Genomic DNA, 15,802 nt, shown 5'->3' with positions numbered 1-15,802 from the left:
GCGAGGTAGTTAACATCTCCGAGCCACCATAATGATGATGAGACACCGCAAACTCAATATACAGCAGGCGTCAACATCGGACCCACGACCTCCTGTACACCAGGCGAGGTAGTTAACATCTCCTAGCCACCGTGATGATGATGAGACACTGCAAACTCAATATACAGCAGGCGTCAACATCGGACCCACGACCTCCTGCACACCAGGCGAGGTAGTTAACATCTCCTAGCCACCGCGGCACCCTCTAGAGGCTACCGCTGCCCTATCGCTACCCCCTCCCCCCGCCCAAACCGCGTCAGCTAGCCTGGCCATAAACAAAACGGCGATAATAATTAATGAACACGGTTGTTTACCCGAGGAGCAAGCGCTCGGTCGCGAATTAACCGCAAACGCCTCACCGCCCGATGCCGTCAGCAAGGAGAGCGTTGAACGGTCACCGCGCGTCACTCTGATCGTCATCATTGTAGCAGCAGCAGCGGCGGCAGCAGCGGCGGCGGCTTTTGGCTGGCCGTCGTCAAAACCACAGCAAGATAATGGTTCTCACACCCCGATGACGATTGCTTGTGGTGCAATCGAAACGTCGTGCGAATTTGATGACGTTTCATTTGTTATTATTTTATTATTCCCCTTCAACGACGTGACCTCGCCGAAAGAATTCCCTGCGGTCACGAAAGCCTTCAAATCGAAATTTACACCACCGGGTCACGCTGCTCCTGCGGCCGTCTGGAACGCTCTCGCCTTCCCATGTTAGGAAGCCACAGAGCTTATGCCACCTTTTTTTTTGTTTGAAATCATCACCATCTAAGATCGACGAAACATTTCTTGAGAACCGCGTTGTGTTGTTGTTGTTGTTTAGTTTCCTGTCCTTCCCCATGCACCGCCGAATTAGCGCGGTCGGCTACATACGGTGCTGAAAGATTGTGGGTCCGTTGGCCTCTGTGGTTCTACGTGAGAGCCTCTGGGTCTCTGTGTGTATCTTGCTTCTGATATTAGGAAACCGCTGGGAGCTATACGATGCACTTCTAAGTCATCATCGCCATCTAGATTTGCAAACTCGTTTCTTTAGAGCTGCTATTTGTGTTTTAGTTTGATGTCCTTCTCCCCGCACTTCCGATTAGTACGGTTGTGACATATGTTGGTTGGCTACTACACTACACTACATACTACACTTTACACTACATAACCAACTACACTATACATTACAATACCCACTACACTATACACTACAATACCCACTACACACTACATACTACCCTATACACGACAATACCCACTACACTACACATTACATACTACACACTACATACTACACTATACACTACATAACCAACTACACTACACATTACAATACCCACTACACACTACCCTATACACTACAATACCAACTACACTACACATTACATACTACACTACACATTACATACTACACTACACATTACAATACCCACTACACTATACAAACAATACCCACTACACTATACAGTATACCCACTACACACTGCATACTACCCTATACACTACATACTACCCTATACTACATACTACAATACCAACTACACTACACACTACATACTACACTACACTATACACTACATACTCACTATACACTACAATACCCACTACACTACACACTACATACTACACTACATACTACACTACATACTACACTATACACTACATACTACAATACCCACTACACACTACACTATAGACTACATTACCCACTACACCACACTACATAATACACTATACACTACAATACACTACATACCATACTATACACTACACGACTATGCACGACAACCCTGTACAAAATTGAGAACGCATTTCTTTAGAACTGTCCCGTGTTGCGTTCGTTTTCACCCGGCACCTCCGTTTAGCGCGGTTGGCGTACGTACGGTGCGAAAGAAGTCGAACATACGCACGCGTACGATTGGCAAGTCTTATCGACGACGCCCCCCCAACTACGCCAGCCTGGCCCACGTATAAAATAGCGATGATGTTGAGTCTATGGGCAGTGTTGAGTCTATGGTGCAGTGTTGAGTCTATGGTGCAGTGTTTAGTCTATGGTGCAGTGTTGAGTTTATGGTGCAGTGTTAAGTCTATGGGCAGTGTTGAGTCTATGGTGCAGTGTTGAGTCTATGGTGCAGTGTTGAGTCTATGGTGCAGTGTTGAGTCTATGGTGCAGTGCTGAGTCTATGATGCAGTGCTGAGTCTATGGTGCAGTGTTGAGTCTATGGTGCAGTGTTGAGTCTATGGGTAGTGTTGAGTCTATGGGCAATGTTGAGTCTATGGTGCAGTGTTGAGTCTATGGTGCAGTGTTGAGTCTATGGTGCAGTGTTGAGTCTATGGTGCAGTGTTGAGTCTATGGGCAGTGTTGAGTCTATGGGTAATGTTGAGTCTATGATGCAGTGTTGAGTCTATGGGCAGTGTTGAGTCTATGGTGCAGTGTTGAGTCTATGTGCAGTGTTGAGTCTATGTGCAGTGTTGAGTCCATGGTGCAGTGTTGAGTCTATGGTGCAGTGCTGAGTCTATGGTGCAGTGTTGAGTCTATGTGCAGTGTTGAGTCTATGGTGCAGTGTTGAGTCTATGGTGCAGTGCTGAGTCTATGGTGCAGTGTTGAGTCTATGGAGCAGTGTTGAGTCTATGGTGCAGTGTTGAGTCTATGTGCAGTGTTGAGTCTATGGAGCAGTGTTGAGTCTATGGTGCAGTGTTGAGTTTATGGTGCAGTGTTGAGTCTATGGGCAGTGTTAAGTCTATGGTGCAGTGTTGAGTTTATGGTGCAGTGTTAAGTCTATGGGCAATGTTGAGTCTGTGCAGTGTTGAGTCTATGGGTAGTGTTGAGTCTATGGGCAGTGTTGAGTCTATGGGCAGTGTTGAGTCTATGGGTAGTGTTGAGTCTATGGGCAATGCTGAGTCTATGGTGCAGTGTTTAGTCTATGGTGCAGTGTTGAGTCTATGGGCAATGCTGAGTCTATGGTGCAGTGTTGAGTCTATGGTGCAGTGCTGAGTCTATGATGCAGTGCTGAGTCTATGGTGCAGTGTTGAGTCTATGGTGCAGTGTTGAGTCTATGGGTAGTGTTGAGTCTATGGGCAATGTTGAGTCTATGGTGCAGTGTTGAGTCTATGGTGCAGTGTTGAGTCTATGGTGCAGTGTTGAGTCTATGGTGCAGTGTTGAGTCTATGGGCAGTGTTGAGTCTATGGGTAATGTTGAGTCTATGATGCAGTGTTGAGTCTATGGGCAGTGTTGAGTCTATGGTGCAGTGTTGAGTCTATGTGCAGTGTTGAGTCTATGTGCAGTGTTGAGTCCATGGTGCAGTGTTGAGTCTATGGTGCAGTGCTGAGTCTATGGTGCAGTGTTGAGTCTATGTGCAGTGTTGAGTCTATGGTGCAGTGTTGAGTCTATGGTGCAGTGCTGAGTCTATGGTGCAGTGTTGAGTCTATGGAGCAGTGTTGAGTCTATGGTGCAGTGTTGAGTCTATGTGCAGTGTTGAGTCTATGGAGCAGTGTTGAGTCTATGGTGCAGTGTTGAGTTTATGGTGCAGTGTTGAGTCTATGGGCAGTGTTAAGTCTATGGTGCAGTGTTGAGTTTATGGTGCAGTGTTAAGTCTATGGGCAATGTTGAGTCTGTGCAGTGTTGAGTCTATGGGTAGTGTTGAGTCTATGGGCAGTGTTGAGTCTATGGGCAGTGTTGAGTCTATGGGTAGTGTTGAGTCTATGGGCAATGCTGAGTCTATGGTGCAGTGTTTAGTCTATGGTGCAGTGTTGAGTCTATGGGCAATGCTGAGTCTATGGTGCAGTGTTGAGTCTATGGTGCAGTGTTGAGTCTGTGGGTAGTGCAGACCCGAGTCTCAAGGTTTGCTCACGGAGTGGAGCCGTACTGGCAACTTTACGCAGCGGAAGGTGGGGTGTGGGGAGGAGGGGGGGGGGTGGTTAGCCAGGCCTTATCCCTGCGTGTGACTCTCGTGGCGTGTTCGTTTCTCGGCAATGGGGATGTGGTTTTTTGGTCGATGCCGGTTACAGTGTGTGCGCGCCTGTGCGAGTGTGGAGAGTGGTGGTGTTGCAGTGAGCGCTACGCCGCGCCACGAACCCAGTGTGACCCCCCCTCCCCCCCCCCCCAGAGTTCGATTCCCGCTCACGGCAAACCCGACACCGGTGACGATTATCTGAACCCGTCCTGGGTCTCCCCTGGGTCGACTCGGCCTCAATTGAGTATCTGGTGCAGGTGTGTAGTGAACATCGTCACTGGTGAGACAAAGGTGGTCGGGCGTGGTGCTGGCCACCCACCCCATCGTGTGCCGATTCCAGCCTTCGTAGAGGTGCTACTACTCACTAAAGGGCACACTTGCCCCCAACGGTATGTTAAGGCTATACGGGGGATCCTTATCTTTGGTGTGGTGTGTGTGTTGACGATTTGGCTCTTGTGGGAGGAGGAAACCGGAAAACTCGAAGGAAACGTGTGCAGAACAGGGGGAGAGATCACACAAACTCCACTCACTCACAACGCAGAACAGGGGGAGAGATCACACAAACTCCACTCACTCACAACGTAGAACAGGGGGAGATCATACAAACTCCACTCACTCACAACGTAGAACAGGGGGAGATCACACAAACTCCATTCACTCACTGTAGAACAGGGGGAGATCATACAAACTCCATTCACTCACTGTAGAACAGGGGGAGATCACACAAACTCCACTCACAACGTAGAACAGGGGGAGATCACACAAACTCCACTCACTCTGTAGAACAGGGGGAGATCGTACAAACTCCACTCACTCACAACGTAGAACAGAGGGAGATCACACAAACTCCACTCACTCTGTAGAACAGGGGGAGATCGTACAAACTCCACTCACTCACAACGTAGAACAGGGGGAGAGATCACACAAACTCCACTCACTCACAACGTAGAACAGGGGGAGATCATACAAACTCCACTCACTCTGTAGAACAGGGGGAGAGATCACACAAACTCCACTCACTCACTGTAGAACAGGGGGAGAGATCACACAAACTCCACTCACTCACAACGTAGAACAGGGGGAGATCATACAAACTCCACTCACTCACTGTAGAACAGCGGGAGATCATACAAACTCCACTCACTCACAACGTAGAACAGGGGGAGATCACACAAACTCCACTCACTCACAACGTAGAACAGGGGGAGATCATACAAACTCCACTCACTCACTGTAGAACAGCGGGAGATCATACAAACTCCACTCACTCACAACGTAGAACAGGGGGAGATCACACAAACTCCACTCACTCACAACGTAGAACAGGGGGAGATCATACAAACTCCACTCACTCACTGTAGAACAGCGGGAGATCATACAAACTCCACTCACTCACAATGTAGAACAGGGGGAGATCACACAAACTCCACTCACTCACAACGTAGAACAGGGGGAGATCATACAAACTCCATTCACTCACTGTAGAACAGGGGGAGATCATACAAACTCCACTCACTCACTCTGTAGAACAGGGTGAGATCATACAAACTCCACTCACTGTAGAACAGGGGGGAGATCATACAAACTCCACGTATTCACTTTCACTCTGCAGAACAGGGGGAGATCACACAAACTCCACACTCTGCAGAACAGGGGGAGATCACACAAACTCCACACTCTGCAGAACATTTTTCTAAATGTGGAGGGAAAAACTGGAGGACCCGGAGAAAAATCCACACGACCACGGGGAGAGAGAGACAGGCAAACTCCAAATATACAGCAGCAGGCATTGTCGGGGTCGGGATCGAACCCACGACCTCCCGCGTACGAGGCGAGGTGATTAACAGCTCCTAGCCACCCAGGTTTATTTAAGACTGAGAAGAAAATATGCAAGCGACAAAAAAAATGTAGGAGTCAATTCATTGGGTCAGCGGTGTGGAAAGTTTACACATTCAGCCATAAGTATTTACATGTTTTGTAGTGTGAGAGGTGGGCGCAGTGGTGAGCTCACTCCGCTCCGAACCCCGGTGATCCAGTCACCACCACGGTCACCACCACTGTCACCACCACCACCGTCTCATCATACAGAGACCCATAGACTCATCGCACAGAGACCCTTCGACTCATCCCACAGAGACCCACAGACTCATCACACAGAGACCCATAGACTCATCACACAGAGACCCACAGACTCTCCACACAGAGACCCACAGACTCACCACACACAGAGACCCATAAACTCATCACACAGAGACCCTTCGACTCATCGCACAGAGAACCAAGTTCAACATTCATACACACGACCATCGACCTATCCCGCCCCCTCCTCCCAACCTCATCACGTCTCCCACCTCAGTCTACCACCACCGCACACACCCCCCCACACCCAACATGCAGCTGCCAGGTGCACCGCGTTCTGCAACATTCCTGCGCTTCCCCTGCTGCTAAGCAAGAGACGACAGCGGAAAGATAGTCCCGTCACGTGGGGGTGGGGATCAATCACTCACTACGCGACGTGCTCACTTTCCTTCGCGTTACAACACCGAGCGCTTACAATGAGACGCGCCGTACGTGGCCACGCGCACACACACGGCGATAATGGATGTTTCTTGTCGGCTTCACGGTGCGCGGTCCCCGTCCGTGTGCGTAGCGGCGTACGCCTGGCGCTGTGGATCGCTGCCACCGCGGTTGTGATGGTCATGGGCGCGGGTCGCGACACGTTGTGCTCAACTTCTTTCGCACCGTACACGTGTAGCCATCCGTGCTGTGTGCGCACGTTGTGTTGCGTGTGATGAGTCTACGGGTTGCAGCGTGATGAGTCCATAAGTCTCTGTGTGATGAGTCTCTGTGTGATGAGTCTCTGTGTGATGAGTCCATAAGTCTGTGTGATGAGTCCATAAGTCTCTGTGTGATGAGTCTACGAGTTTCAGTGTGATGAGTCCATAAGTCTCAGTGTGATGAGTCCATAAGTCTCTGTGTGATGAGTCAGTGTGCGAGTCCATGAGTCTCTGTGTGTGATGAGTCTACGGGTTGCAGCGTGATGAGTCCATAAGTCTCTGTGTGATGAGTCCATAAGTCTCTGTGTGATGAGTCTCTGTGTGATGAGTCAGTGTGCGAGTCCATAAGTCTCTGTGTGATTAGTCTACGGGTTGCAGTGTGATGAGTCCATAAGTCTCTGTGTGATGAGTCCATAAGTCTCTGTGTGATGAGTCTACGGGTTGCAGTGTGATGAGTCTGAGTCTGTGTGATGAGTCCATAAGTCTCTGTGTGATGAGTCTACGGGTTGCAGTGTGATGAGTCCATAAGTCTCTGTGTGATGAGTCTACGGGTTTCAGTGTGATGAGTCTGAGTCTCTGTGTGATGAGTCCATAAGTCTCTGTGTGATGAGTCTACGGGTTGCAGTGTGATGAGTCTGAGTCTCTGTGTGATGAGTCCATAAGTCTCTGTGTGATGAGTCTACGGGTTTCAGTGTGATGAGTCTATGGGTCTCTGTGTGACGAGTCTATGGGTCTCTGTGTGATGAGTCTATGGGTCTCTGTGTGATGAGTCTATGGGTCTCTGTGTGATGAGTCCATAAGTCTCTGTGTGATGAGTCTACGGGTTGCAGTGTGATGAGTCCATAAGTCTGTGTGTGATGAGTCTACGGGTTTCAGTGTGATCCATAATCTTTGGTTCTTTCGGTAAAGTCACGTAGGTATAACGTAAAATGAATTAAATCACGACGCTTCGGGCTTTACCGAAAGAACCACAGAGTATGGATCCCTGCAGTCACGAAAACTTCAAATTCTAGATTCAGTGTGGTGGGTCTCTGGGTTTCAGTGTGAGTCTGAGTCTCTGTGTGATGAGACTCAGTGTGATGAGTCTATGGGTTTAAGTGTGATGAGTCTATGGGTTTCAGTGTGATAAGTCTGAGTTTCAGTGTGACGAGTCTATGGGTTTCAGTGTGATGATTCTATGGGTTTCAGTGTGACGAGTCTATGGGTTTCAGTGTGACGAGTCTATGGGTTTCAGTGTGACGATTCTATGGGTTTCAGTGTGATGATTCTATGGGTTTCAGTGTGACGAGTCTATGAGTCTCTGTGTGATGAGGCTATGGGTTTCGGTGGCATCCTAATATCGGAAGGGGAGAGCGTTCCAGACAGCCGCAGCAGCGCATCTTAAAGTGCAGCGCAGCAGCGGCGATGACGACGACGACGCTGCAGCAGCAGCAGCAACCACCGTCTCTGTAAACATCTTTTCCCTTCCCCTCCTCCTCCTCCTTCCCCTCCTCCTCCTCCTCCTTCCCCTCCTCCTCCTCCTCGCCGTCGCGTTTGCCGACAGACACTCGTCGTCGTCATCGTCCTGGTCGCGTGAGCTTCCTTTGCCGCCGCTGCTGCGCATAAGTTTGGCCGCAGACTCCCGACGGCGCGATTAGCCTCGTGCCTGGCGGTGTGCGCTAGACGGCGGCTAAACAGGGTGCCGGTGGGTGGGTGGGTGGTGGTGAGGTGGGGCGTGGGTGGGTGGGGGGTGGTGGTGGTGAGGTTAGCGGGATGAGGTCAGGGTTACGGGGTGGGGGGAGAGGGGGTTTAGCCCGAGTGTTGGACACGGCCCATTATGAAGGTAGTGGTGTGTAGCGTAGTGTATAGTGTAGTGTGTGTAGGTTGAAAATTCATTTCGCACCACCGTGTGTAGTGTAGTGTGCGTAGGTTTGAAAATTCATTTCGCACCACCGTGTGTAGTGTAGTGTGCGTAGGTTTGAAAATTCATTTCGCACCACCGTACGTCGTGTGTGGTGTAGTGTGTAGCGTATAGTGTGGTGTGTGTGTGTGCACGTTGGAAATTCATTTCACACCATACGCAGCCGACCGTGCTAACCGCAACAACAAAAAACACCTCCTAAAGAAATGAGTTCGTCAATCTAGACGGCGATTTAAAGGTGCAAAGCTCCCGGCGTCTTCCTCAAATCTGAAGGAAAGAGACCCATAGAGACCCGCAGAGATCCATACGAACGTAGAAGCAGAGAGACCCACAGAGACCCCCGCACAGACCCTCTGCTCGCATGTCCCGACCTATGTTGAACTCCGTTCGCGCCGTACGAAGCCGACCGTGATAAGCGGGAGGTTTCCGCGGCCGTTACAAATGCAGCCTCGCCAGAGTCGTGCAAATGTTCGACATTTGCTCGGTGTGCCGCGGTGGCTAGGAGATGTCATCTCCCTCGCCTGGTGTGCGGGAGGTCGTGGGTTCGAGCCTGACTGTGACGGCGCTTGCTGCTGCTGTGTATTTGGAGTTTGTGTCTCTCTGTCGTCTCCCCCGTGGTCACGTGGATTTTTCTCCATGCCCTCCCTCATTTTAGAATCAACATCCACGCGTTTAGAGCATTTGGCGACTGCAAAAAAAATCTTCACACGATGATGATGAAGAGCCCACTACGTTGGGGCCTATCATTTGTGAAAGCGAGGTCGCTTCTGAATAAGTAATATTTTTTAAAAACACTTTTTTTTAAAAGCACGCTTTAATGAAATGTACCCTACTAGTAATGGAAGAACTCCACGACTCCAGGAAGTGGGCCCGAAGCTTGCCACAACGTGAGGGGGACCGTGGACAATTAGACCCAAGCAGAAACATAACATTTAAAAAATAATGTTAAAAAATATATACAGTGAGGGCAAAAAAGTATTTGATCCCCTGCTGATTTTGTACGTTCGCCCACTGACAAAGAAATGATCAGTCTATAATTTTAATGGTAGGTTTATTTGAACAGTGAGAGAGAGAATAACAACAAAAAAATCCAGAAAACGCATGTCAAAAATTTTATAAATTGATTTGCATTTTAATGAGGGAAGTAAGTATTTGACCCCCTCTCAATCAGAAAGATTTCTGGCTCCTAGGTGTCTTTTATACAGGTAACGAGCTAAGATCAGGAGCACTCAAAGGAAGTGCTCCTAATCTCAGCTTGTTACCTGTATAAAAAGACACCTGTCCACAGAAGCAATCAATCAATCAGATTCCAAACTCTCCACCATGGCCAAGACCAAAGAGCTCTCGAAGGATGTCAGGGACAAGATTGTCGACCTACACAAGGCTGGAATGAGCTACAAGACCATTGCCAAGCAGATTGGTGAGAAGGTGACAACAGTTTGTGCAATTATTCGCAAATGGAAGAAACACAAAAGAACTGTCAATCTCCCTCGGCCTGGGGCTCCATGCAAGATCTCACCTCGTGGAGTTGCGATGATCATGAGAACGGTGAGGAATCAGCCCAGAACTACATGGGAGGATTTTGTCAATGATCTCAAGGCAGCTGGGACCATAGTCACCAAGAAAACAATTGGTAACACACTACGCCGTGAAGGACTGAAATCCTGCAGCGCCCGCAAGGTCCCCCTGCTCAAGAAAGCACATATACATGCCCGTCTGAAGTTTGCCAATGAACATCTGAATGATGCAGAGGACAACTGGGTGAAAGTGTTGTGGTCAGATGAGACCAAAATGGAGCTCTTTGGCATCAACTCAACTCGCCGTGTTTGGAGGAGGAGGAATGCTGCCTATGATCCCAAGAACACCATCCCCACCGTCAAACATGGAGGTGGAAACATGCTTTGGGGGTGTTTTTCTGCTAAGGGGACAGGACAACTTCACCGCATCAAAGGGACAATGGACAGGGCCATGTACTGTCAAATCTTGGGTGAGAACCTCCTTCCCTCAGCCAGGGCATTGAAAATGGGTCGTGGATGGGTATTTCAGCATGACAATGATCCAAAACACACGGCCAAGGCAACAAAGGAGTGGCTCAAGAAGAAGCCCATTAAGGTCCTGGAGTGGCCTAGCCAGTCTCCAGACCTTAATCCCATAGAAAATCTGTGGAGGGAGCTGAAGGTTCGAGTTGCCAAACGTCAGCCTCGAAACCTTAATGACTTGGAGAAGATCTGCAAAGAGAAGTGGGACAAAATCCCTCCTGAGATGTGTGCAAACCTGGGGGCCAACTACAATAAATGTCTGACCTCTGTGATTGCCAACAAGGGTTTTGCCACCAAGTACTAAGTCATGTTTTGCAGAGGGGTCAAATACTTATTTCCCTCATTAAAATGCAAATCAATAACATTTTTGACATGCGTTTTTCTGGATTTTGTTGTTGTTATTCTGTCTCTCACTGTTCAAATAAACCTACCATTAAAATTATAGACTGATAATTTCTTTGTCAGTGGGCAAATGTACAAAATAAGCAGGGGATCAAATACTTTTTTCCCTCACTGTATGTGTTCAATTTTGTTATGATAGAATATAGTTATTGTCATCAGTGACATAAGTATAACCAAGTTTGCAGTCGATACCACATTGGGAAGTGGGTTACAATTGAGTTACAAGATTTGAGGATACAACAACAACAATAGACAGATTGAGCTAAATAAAAAGCGTGTAAAAATAAAAAAGCTCTAGCAGGTCGGTGGGCCTTACCTGGTAAATAGCACAGACTTAGGCGACCACATTTTACACGTGCGTGCTGTGGTTAAAATAGCGAAGTACAAAACCTCCACCAGGTGCGGGTCCGCCTGAGTCATTGCGGGAGTGGGTGGGTAGTGGGGGGATTGGGGGGTTGTATGGGGTTGGTGGGGTTCGTAGGGTTGGGTGGGTGGGGTGGGGTGGGTAGGGTGGATGGGTGGATGGGGTGAGTGGACGCGTTTGGTGACGGTGGGTTGTGTGTTGGATGATGGGTGGGTGGGTGGGTTGTGTGTTGGATGGTGGGTAGGTGGGTGGGTTGTGTGTTGGATGATGGGTGGGTGGGTGGGTTGTGTGTTGGATGATGGGTGGGTTGTGTGTTGGATGATGGGTGGGTGGGTTGTGTGTTGGATGATGGGTGGGTGGGTTGTGTGTTGGATGATGGGTGGGTGGGTGGGTTGTATGTTGGATGATGGGTGGGTGGGTGGGTTGTGTGTTGGATGATGGGTGGGTGGGTTGTGTGTTGGATGATGGGTGGGTGGGTTGTGTGTTGGATGATGGGCGGGTGGGTTGTGTGTTGGATGATGGGCGGGTGGGTGGGTTGTGTGTTGGATGATGGGTGGGTGGGTGGGTTGTGTGTTGGATGATGGGTGGGTGGGTTGTGTGTTGGATGATGGGTGGGTGGGTGGGTTGTGTGTTGGATGATGGGTGGGTGGGTTGTGTGTTGGATGATGGGTGGGTGGGTTGTGTGTTGGATGATGGGTGGGTGGGTGGGTTGTGTGTTGGATGATGGGTGGGTGGGTGGGGTGTGTGTTGGATGATGGGTGGGTGGGTTGTGTGTTGGATGATGGGTGGGTGGGTGGGTTGTGTGTTGGATGATGGGTGGGTGGGTTGTGTGTTGGATGATGGGTGGGTGGGTGGGTTGTGTGTTGGATGATGGGTGGGTGGGTTGTGTGTTGGATGGTGGGTGGGTGGGTGGGTTGTGTGTTGGATGATGGGTGGGTGGGTTGTGTGTTGGATGGTGGGTGGGTGGGTGGGGGAAGCACCGGCAAAGGTCCACGTTTCGAAAGGTGGCGCGCAGCGCGAGTGCAGTCACCGTGCGGTGACTCTCTCGCACCGACTGGTGAGAAGCACCGACTGGCGTCTCACCGCAAACGCTTGTTGATGCACAGAGCAGGAGGAGGAGAAAGGGTGGGGGGTGGGGGGTGGGTGGGGTCTACCGGGCCGGCCGCGACCCAAAACCCTCCTACGAGTGACGCAAGGCGCCGATACGAACGCCGACGACCCCCGATTTCAACGTTCGACGATTTCGCTACGCATGAGCCACACCCGCCGGTCGGCCCGGTGGGCAGAGGAGAGCAACGGGGCGATCGCAAAAAAAGCGATGGCGCCGGGTGGCAGAGGTTGCCGTTCACCGGGCAGGTGAAGCGAGCGAGAGAGCGAGAGAGAGAGAGACAGGGGTCTGGAAAGAGAAGTTCGTCGTCCAAAGGGCGAGACCGCCGCTGTTGTGGAGAGGTAACGGCCACGCTGGGGTGGAGGAGCGGGATGACGGGTGGAGGATGGGGAAGGGGGTGGAGACGAGGGTGGATTCCTCGTCCTGGGGGGGGAGGAGGGGGGTTCCACGTTTAGAAAAACAAAATCGACGTCACCACGCGTTTTCACAAGGGAGCGTTAATTTGCCTGCCGCTATGAATCTCCACGCGGCGATGGTCGACGATAAGGCCGCCGACAACGTTGAGCTCTCGCTTGCGACAGCCAGGTGCCGCTTCTGAACGAAGAGCTAAGCAGCAGTACAGTTGGGGGGGGGGCGGGGGGGGAGCCTTGCACCTGGTAAAATAAAAATAGCAGTAGGAGTAGTGGAGATAGTCCGGGGGAATGAATGTACGTACGTTGGAACTTCTTTCGCGGCGGCGGCGGCGGGGGAAATCAACAAACTAAACACAACAACAACAACAAGCGGTTCGAAATAAATGCCTTTGTCAATGCTAGATGACGACGATGATTCGAAAGTGCAAAGCTCCCCCCCCCCGGGTGGCTTCCGAACGTCGGCAGGAAGAGCGTTCCAGACGGCCGCAGTTGCGCGATGACCACCGCAGCCGGAAAAGCCGCGGCTGTGAGGCCGACCGCCTGAGTTTGCGCGGCAGTGCGCGCTCCCTGGCGAGATCGGCGAGGTGTCGCGTTTAACATGCGGCACAAGCTGCTTGCAGCGAATGAGGGACGGCGTTATCGGAGTGGTCTCCACAATCCCCGGGAGAGCAGGGGGTGAGCGGTGTCGGAGCAGACCTATTGATTTTGCTGTGAGTCTGACCATCTGTGCGAGCCTGTGGGTATCTCTGTGCGAGTCTGTGGGTGTCTCTGTGCGAGTCTGTGGGTGTCTCTGTGCGAGTCTGTGGGTGTCTCTGTGCGAGTCTGTGGGTGTCTCTGTGCGAGTCTGTGGGTATCTCTGTGCGAGTCTGTGGGTCTCTGTGCGAGTCTCTGTGCGAGTCTGTGGGTCTCTCTGTGCGAGTCTGTGGGTCTCTCTGTGCGAGTCTGTGGGTCTCTGTGCGAGTCTGTGGGTCTCTGTGCGAGTCTGTGGGTATCTCTGTGCGAGTCTGTGGGTATCTCTGTGCGAGTCTGTGGGTATCTCTGTGCGAGTCTGTGGGTATCTCTGTGCGAGTCTGTGGGTCTCTGTGCGAGTCTGTGGGTCTCTGTGCGAGTCTGTGGGTATCTCTGTGCGAGTCTGTGGGTATCTCTGTGCGAGTCTGTGGGTCACTGTGTGAGTCTGTGCGTCTCTGCGTGAGTCTGCGGGTCACTGTGTGATTCTGTGGGTCTGTGTGTGTGTGTCTAGGGAGTATCTGCATGAGTCACTGGTGACCGGGCTGAGACCATCAACTCACGACACTTGAGAAGCCGGTTTAATAGCAAGTAAAAATAAGTGAGTATGTCAGTCTCTGTGTGAGTTTGTGGGTCTGTGTGAGCCTATGGGTATCTGCGTAAGTCTATGGGTCTAAGTGCAAGTCTACAGGTCTCTGTGTGAGTCTATGGGTCTATGTGCGAGTACGGGTATCTGTGGGTCTGTGAGTCCACGTGTGAGTGTATGGGCCCATGTGCTAGTCTGTGTGTGTCTGTGCGAGTCTGACGGGTCTGTGTGCGAGTCTACGTGTATCCGTGGCGTGCCTACGGATGTTATGTGTGAGTCTATGATTCTGTCCGAATCGGTGGATCTCCGTGGTTGTGGTGGTGCCTTAATGACTTCATCGCCAACACAATTTTGCGGTTTGATGAATCACCACAACTGCTTACAGCCCCCCAGTGTCCGAGTGCAACGCGGCTGGAAACCGAGAAGTCTTAAGAGTGGCTGGGATCGTTTTTTTTCCACGATCCCAAGCATGGGGTGGGGGAGGGGGAGTGGAGGAGGGGATCATCTGGAAAATCCCGCGTGGAATTCTGGAATTCTGGAATGCTGGAATGCTGGAATGCGTCGACTCACTCCACGCTGGTTTCTTTTCAACTGGGGAGGTGCTGACAGGGACGATGGAGGGAGGCGCGGGGTGGGGGGGTGTGGAGTTTTAAAGGCCCGAGTCGCTATAATGGCTGCCTGGCATGGCAGCGTGGGGGCGCCCCTCTAGAGCAGTGGCGGGGGAGTCGGTGGGCCAGATGAGCGGCCCCCCTGCGGCTCAGGGAGCCTGGGGGACTCGGGGAGACCGAGACTCAGGGTCTAGAGACTCGGGGAGACTGTGACTCAGGTTCTCGAGACTTTGGGAGACTGGGTCTCAGGGAGACTGGAACTCGGGGAGACCGAGACTCAGGGTCTAGAGACTCGGGGAGACTGTGACTCTGGGTCTAGAGACTCGGAGAGACTGGGACTCGGGGACTAGAGACTCAGGGAGACTGGGACTCGGGGACTAGAGACTCGGGGAGACTCTGACTCAGGTTCTCGAGACTTTGGGAGACTGGGACTCAGGGGGACTCAGACTTGGGGTCTAGAGACTCGGGGAGACTGGGTCTCAGGGAGACTGGAACTCGGGGAGACCGAGACTCAGGGTCTAGATACTCGGGGAGACTGGGACACGGGGACTAGAGACTCGGGGAGACTGGGACACGGGGACTAGAGACTCGGGGAGACTCTGACTCAGGTTCTCGAGACTTTGGGAGACTGGGTCTCAGGGAGACTGGAACTCGGGGAGACCCAGACTCAGGGTCTAGAGACTCAGGGAGACTGGAACTCAGGGTCTAGAGACTCGGGAAGACCGGGACTCGGAGAGACTGGGACTCGTGGAGACTGTGACTCGTGGTCTAGAGACTCGTGGAGACTGTGACTCGGGGTCTAGAGACTCGGGGAGACTGGGACTCGTGGAGACTGGGACTCTGAGAGACTGGGACTCGTGGAGACTGGGACTCGTGGAGACTGTGACTCGTGGAGACTGGGATTCTTGAG

The 15,802-nt window shown here is 51.4% G+C and overlaps 2 protein-coding genes across 4 annotated transcripts in view; one reads left to right on the top strand and one right to left on the bottom strand.

Moving 5' to 3' along the window:
• Positions 1-15,802, bottom strand: part of LOC116957122 (retinoblastoma-associated protein) — a 238,324-nt gene that overhangs the window by 72,278 nt on the left and 150,244 nt on the right. The gene's annotated exons all lie outside the window — the stretch shown is intronic.
• LOC116957176 (lysophosphatidic acid receptor 6-like) overlaps positions 1-15,802 on the top strand; it is a 42,204-nt gene that overhangs the window by 17,178 nt on the left and 9,224 nt on the right. The window contains exon 2 of one of the 2 annotated variants that reach the window (XM_076055213.1): positions 14,213-14,299. The exons of the other annotated variant lie outside the window; for it this stretch is intronic. The gene's annotated coding sequence lies outside the window, so the exon portion shown is untranslated. The remainder of the gene's footprint in view (positions 1-14,212; positions 14,300-15,802) is intronic. 2 annotated transcript variants of the gene reach the window in all.

The sequence above is a fragment of the Petromyzon marinus genome, chromosome 70 (genome assembly GCF_048934315.1).
Source record: "Petromyzon marinus isolate PM22_M1 ecotype Great Lakes invasive population chromosome 70, UKy_Petmar_22M1.pri1.0, whole genome shotgun sequence".
Taxonomy (NCBI): domain Eukaryota; kingdom Metazoa; phylum Chordata; class Hyperoartia; order Petromyzontiformes; family Petromyzontidae; genus Petromyzon; species Petromyzon marinus.
This window is presented reverse-complemented; position numbering and strand designations above follow the sequence as displayed.